Here is a 6000-nt window from a genome sequence, read left to right as displayed (position 1 = left end):
ATTTCTTGCAAGCTCAAGTTCTCTTCGAGTTTTGTTGGGACAATTGATATAGTTATGTCCAATGTTATGGCACTTGGAGCATCAGTGTTTAGGGTGCTTTGGACATTTCCTTTTGAAATGACTTAACGCTCTACAATAGAAACAACGCGGAATTTTATCACTTATGGTCACAAGATTCTTGGTTGTCCTTGGTAGGATTTCTTCTTTAGACCAAATTGTCCTAGGATCCTTTTAGCATATTAGAGTGGTCATTTATCTCAAAAACTATGTTCCCAGATTGCCCTCTTCTTAGTTCGGAACTGAGCTCCATGGACAATTGGCTTTGCTTGTAATACTAAAGAATACTTCCAAGTTTTGACATTTTGGTAAGACCCAATCTATATTAGTTGAGAAGGAATGACTAAATAAAAATCATTGCAATTTATAACTGTCATTCCTTGCCAGTGTTTCTCTAATCATTTGCAAGTTCTAGGCTCAAAATAGATGCAACTCATATGATGCAAATTAATTGTAGATATAAGAGTATGATTTATTTGGGTATTCTAAATACCAAATGTATTACATTTTTGAAAGATATCTAGGGTTTCTAATCATCCTAAAGAGGTGTTGTAGGTTCCAGGTCTTTATCTTCATCTAATTCCTCTATATATCCATAGACTGCACTTATGTAGCTTCGTTTTTTTGGAGGCTTAATGTATTTTGGACTTAGATCAGGGCAGTCTACTTGGATGTATCCTAGCTCATTACACTGGAAACATCGACTGTAGAGACATCTCCTACTTATGTGCCCTATCTCCCCACACATATGGCATCTCTTACCTAGATCTCGGGAGTCATCTTTGCTACGATTGCCCGATTTAAGTTCTTGGATGATTGGATTCGCTCGGAGTAATGCATCTTGCAAGTCCGTTGGACACATTACTTCAAGACAGTTGTTTAGAGGAGTGTTTAGGCCATGTCAAAACTTGGATACTTGCTGCGCAATATCCATTGGTGGCGCATATTTTAGTAGGGTTACAAACTTTGAGTAGTAAGCTTCCAAGGTTAATTCCAACTGCTTGAGCTCGAAAATTTCATTCATCCTCAAAGTCTGGTAGGTTAGCAGAAGGTATCACTCGCGTAATGCATATTTCAACTAAGCCCAAGTGACAACAACTTCAAAAATACCTTGATCCTTGTACCATTGCTTCCAACATAATCGAGCCTGGCCAAATAACTTTAGTTTTTCAATCATTTCTTGATTCATGGAGGCAGTTCCTGAAGCATAAAAATCATCATTCATCGACTCAATCCATATCTCTGCCTCTGCTGCGACGTCTATTTCTTCTCCATCAAACTCGGGTGCCTTAATTTGCTTGAGAAGAAATTTCTTCTCTTGCATGTCAGCATTTGTGGGTGCAAGAGGTGCCTAGCAATCAAGCCATACCATTTAGGTTATTCTATTTAGGATATGTCTATGAACCATACATTGATCAATTAAGTATCATTACGAAATTTTGCTCTGATACCAACTATAAGGTGCTTGTCCATCGGCTATCTAGGCACGCTTTTAGTAGTCTATTGACAAACGAATCTAAGCATCGTTGCCCTGCACTCCCATGGAATGTTTCAAGTTTTGTTACATAGGGTTTTCCGAATCCGCCTTGCAACGGAATGTTCACGGCCAAATCCACTAGGATCGACCTGAAATTTGGGCTCCTAGTGGCCAAGCTCTCCTAACAGCATTCTAGCATTGTATCTTGGACATCCTACTTTACGTAGCGATACCCAAGCCGAAGCATACCCATGCCGCACTTGGTTCGAAGAGAATGGGAAATGAGAGGGATGCGTACTCAACCTCTCTACCTGCAGGGCATAGTCCCATTCCAGTCCCCTAAAACGGCATGAATCGGGGTTCTATCCTAACTATTCCTAAGGTCAAAGATGGTAAACCTTGTGAGAAGCTTCCCAGCTCTCTGGGACCACCCTGTCATAGGACAGACCCATCGAGGGTTCCTCCCACCCGCTTCCATTAATAGCTTTAGTTTTCTAATTAGGTCCTACCACATTTATGTGTGACACTTAAAGTCAGCTTCATTAATTAAGCCTTTTAGAGAACAGGGTTCGTTCGCATAACTTACAGCACAGACACAACAAAAGAGTAAAGCAATCTATTGACAAACAAGTTCAAACAAGTTCCTTAACTTATCTTCAAGTTAATCTTTGTCTCCCGCCCATACCGAAGAATTATGTATCCCTTCTGTCCAACAGAAGTATCCCTTCTGCCCTGCAGAAGTAACTGGTCCAAATCACATGGCACCACAATTTCAATCGTTTATCTAGAATAGGATCTCCCAACATGCCCAGACATTGGGGGCCATGGAGGTTTTCAACTCCATTCTAGACCTAGCAAAAGGGGTGTCCAGAGCTTCACCTAACCCGGAAGCTGTCTAGGAGTGAAACATCATTCCCATGGTTGGCCTTTTCACCACTTGACCTTCGGTCCATGAATCGAGTAGTGCCCTCTTTGGGTTAATTCGTGGTGCAATCATGGAGGTGATCCACCCGTACAATATATCCTTTCTTAATTAAAACCTTTAGGAATTCAACTCAATAAGGCATTCAGCGCTAATATCATTTTCTAGGAAAACATTCCTTTATCCCCATGGCAACTTGTCATCACAGACCCTTGCCATGCATTTAGCATAAATCACAAGCACTTGGAATAATCATACAAACAATAAACTAACAACTAGTTGAATATAAAAGCATTTAGGATTTTTTTGATCAACCAACAAAAAAACCAATTGTATTCTTCCCAAACAATGCAAGAATAGTCGCGATAATGTTTCCATCACATATCTGCTCCTTCCCTTGGGATCAAAGAGCAATTATATGTAAAATTTACTTAACACTTATATGCATAATTTTTAATGTCATGATTATGCCATTCATAACCCTTGACGGATTCCTCCTTGTAATTGCTCTATCAACAAACAACCCATATGCAACTAGGTGCAATTAACTTTCCCTAATACATGCACTTTGCAAGCTCGATCTTTTGAATACGTGAGATAAAATTTATCCCTTCCGATAACCTATACTCGTGCATCACAGTATGGGGCCTCACATATCTCATACGAGCATCAAAACAAGCATCTGTCAATTTGGAAATACATTACTTACGGCTGGTACCGCGGTTGGATTGATAGTGATGCCTTTGCCCGAAGCTTTGTTTTGCTGGTTGTGGGATCGCCATCCGCACGTGACATTCTTCACTTGGGGGACTATCGCCCGCAAGTAGACTCAAGAGATAAAGAAGGTGGGATAGATTCAAGATAGGAGAGTGTAAGAGAAGATGGCTAAGTCGAGGATCAAGATAGAGGGATCTATGCAGCCTCTCAAGGTAACTCTTCTCTCTCTCTCTCTCTCTCTCTCTCTCTCTCTCTCTCTCTCTCTGTCTCTCAATATCTCTCTCAGGATCTCTTGGAGGGTATCATTCTCTCTACCTCTCTCTCGCAGCCTCTCGCGGTATCCTTATTCTCCTTGTGCCTCCCCATGCCTCATATTTATAGTGGATTAGAGAAGAGGGCTTGTGGCTGAGAAGTGGAGCTCTTTGTGGTGGGGGATCTTGGAAAGATCAGTGATCTGATGCTCAGTTCATAAATCTAATGCTTCCATTCGCTCCAAAAGGGGGGTAAAACCCCAAGACACTTGATTAAAAAGCTCTCAGTTCACTCCTTTTCTCTGTTGGAAGTGTTGTTTTCTATTTGTAGACTAGATCACGACATGCACGATTTCACAAATCCCTCTCTTTATTTTTTATTTTTATAAAATCTCTAAAATTAACTAAAATATCACTTGTCTTTTCCTTTAAATGACTTCCAGTTTAGAAATCTCCATATCTTTTTTAGGATGATATCTAAAATATACTAGTTTTTCCCAAAATCTAATATTTTTGGACCATCCAAACTATACACATTAATACTAGTAATTAATATAGCTCATAAGTCTTGTTCATGTTGCAACTTCCCTGAAGGGTGGATACGGTTCTTGTCAATTCGAGAAAAATATCAAATTTATGACTCTCAAATTTTCTAAATAATTTTTTTAATTGAATGAAAATAATTAATTATTAACGTTAGTTAGGTTTTTTTCTTTAGTTAGTAACCTTACTAACTTATTAATTTACTAACTAAATTTCAAATAACCAACTAACTTTTATTGTGTGGAAATATTACACAATCCAAAGCTATTTACTTATATCCTCTTTATGTTATACCACATACTTATGAGTTTGATAGGAGACTCAAGGGGGGGGGGGGGGGGGGGGGGGGGGTGCGGGGTGCAATATTATTTTGTAACCACATCTTTGATGACAATGGCAATTGGTAATGACCAAGCATGCATCAAGGGGGGTGTTGACATATTTGGTGTGCACATATGGGAACTAAGTCTAAGAGAATGGATAGATATTTGGATGGATAAGGATGTATGACTTGGATTCCAAAAGGAGGCCACATGAAATATATGCAATGTATCCCATAAGAAAAGAGAGAAAGAGTGGCATATGTGAAAAGCTATAAAAGAATGTACTTACTCACTATCAAATTAAGAAAGTCTAATTTGTGTTATCATGTTTCTCTACTTGTTCTTCTTCTTTCCCCCATAGCCTAGCTTATCTTCTTGTTCAGCTATGTTTTGTGATAGTGCACACTTGTACACTATAGATAGTGTTCCTCCATCATTGTCATGTTTATTCTTTAGTCTTTACTATGGAATAATAAAGGGAAAGTAGGTCACACATTGTGATGGTTAGAGATTCCACATACTGCTCTTGCTCTCTTGAGTTCAAACCTCCATAGTAATTGCTCTCTTGTTTTTTCTTATGCTTCTCTCTCACTCTCACTCAATATAATAAGTAGTAAATCAATGGCCATGTGAGAATAGTAATGACCACTGATATACTAAGTGTATACATGCAAAATTATCTAACCAAGTGGTCCATTATCAATGTTTGCACATGTTGAGATTACCATATCAATACTCTCCCTTAAGCTCAACTAAATCTCTACAAATCCAAGTAAGCATTGAAATTTTTGAAGCTTCTCTGTACCCAATGCCTTTATGAAAATGTTAGCTACTTGATCCTGTGTGCTAACATATACCAAGCTAGTCTCTCCTACAAGTACCTTCTCTCTCACAAAATGGTATTGCACCTCAATGTGTTTTTCCCCCAGGAGATCCACCTATAAGAAATCATTTGTATAATGTGAGTTCAAAGGACATTAAGAAACCCTTTCTTTACATGCTATAATACCTTAAAATGACCTCTTTTACTTTACTAAACTTATAGATTTTTTTCAAATTATAATTTAAAAATACCTTTTGTAAATATAATATTGTAAATTTTACTCAATATAATACCCTTTCTTTTTAACTCACGTGGTATTTTACATGTTCTATAAGGTGGACTCCTCGAGGTTGTGCCCTACTAGCATGAAAAATTGGGTTCCTGCCTAACTATATACTAGTCATGTTGTCATAGTGAATGAAAACTAGACCATCTCCTTACATATCTAAATCATGCAATAACTTTTATAGCCATGAAACATCACACGTTGCCATAGTAGCACCTCTATACTCAACCTTTGTACTCAATGAAGTAACTATTGGTTGCTTTTTGCTGCTCCTCCAAGTAATTGTTGCACTATGAAGAGAAAACATGAATCCACTAGTATATCTTCTATTAGACTTGCTACTAGCCCAATCTGTATTTGTGTACCCAAACACCTATACATCCTTATCTACCTCATAAAACAGTCCATAATGTAAGGTGGACTTCACATATGTATATAACTACATTCAAATAAGGCTTCTTAGGTACCTACATAAATTGACTCAGAAGTCCAACATCGTAGCTCAAGTGTGGCCTTATGATAGTCATATAGATCAAAATCTCTACTTTCTTCATGAACATGGTAGGGTCCCAATATCAACACTCAACTTTATATTTTTCTT

This window comes from Lygodium microphyllum, chromosome 2 (genome assembly GCF_053477565.2).
Source record: "Lygodium microphyllum isolate KBCC chromosome 2, Lygodium_microphyllum_v1.1.10, whole genome shotgun sequence".
NCBI classification, from domain to species: Eukaryota; Viridiplantae; Streptophyta; class Polypodiopsida; order Schizaeales; family Lygodiaceae; genus Lygodium; species Lygodium microphyllum.
The sequence above is the reverse complement of the archived record's forward strand: the minus strand, read 5'-3'. Positions refer to the sequence as shown.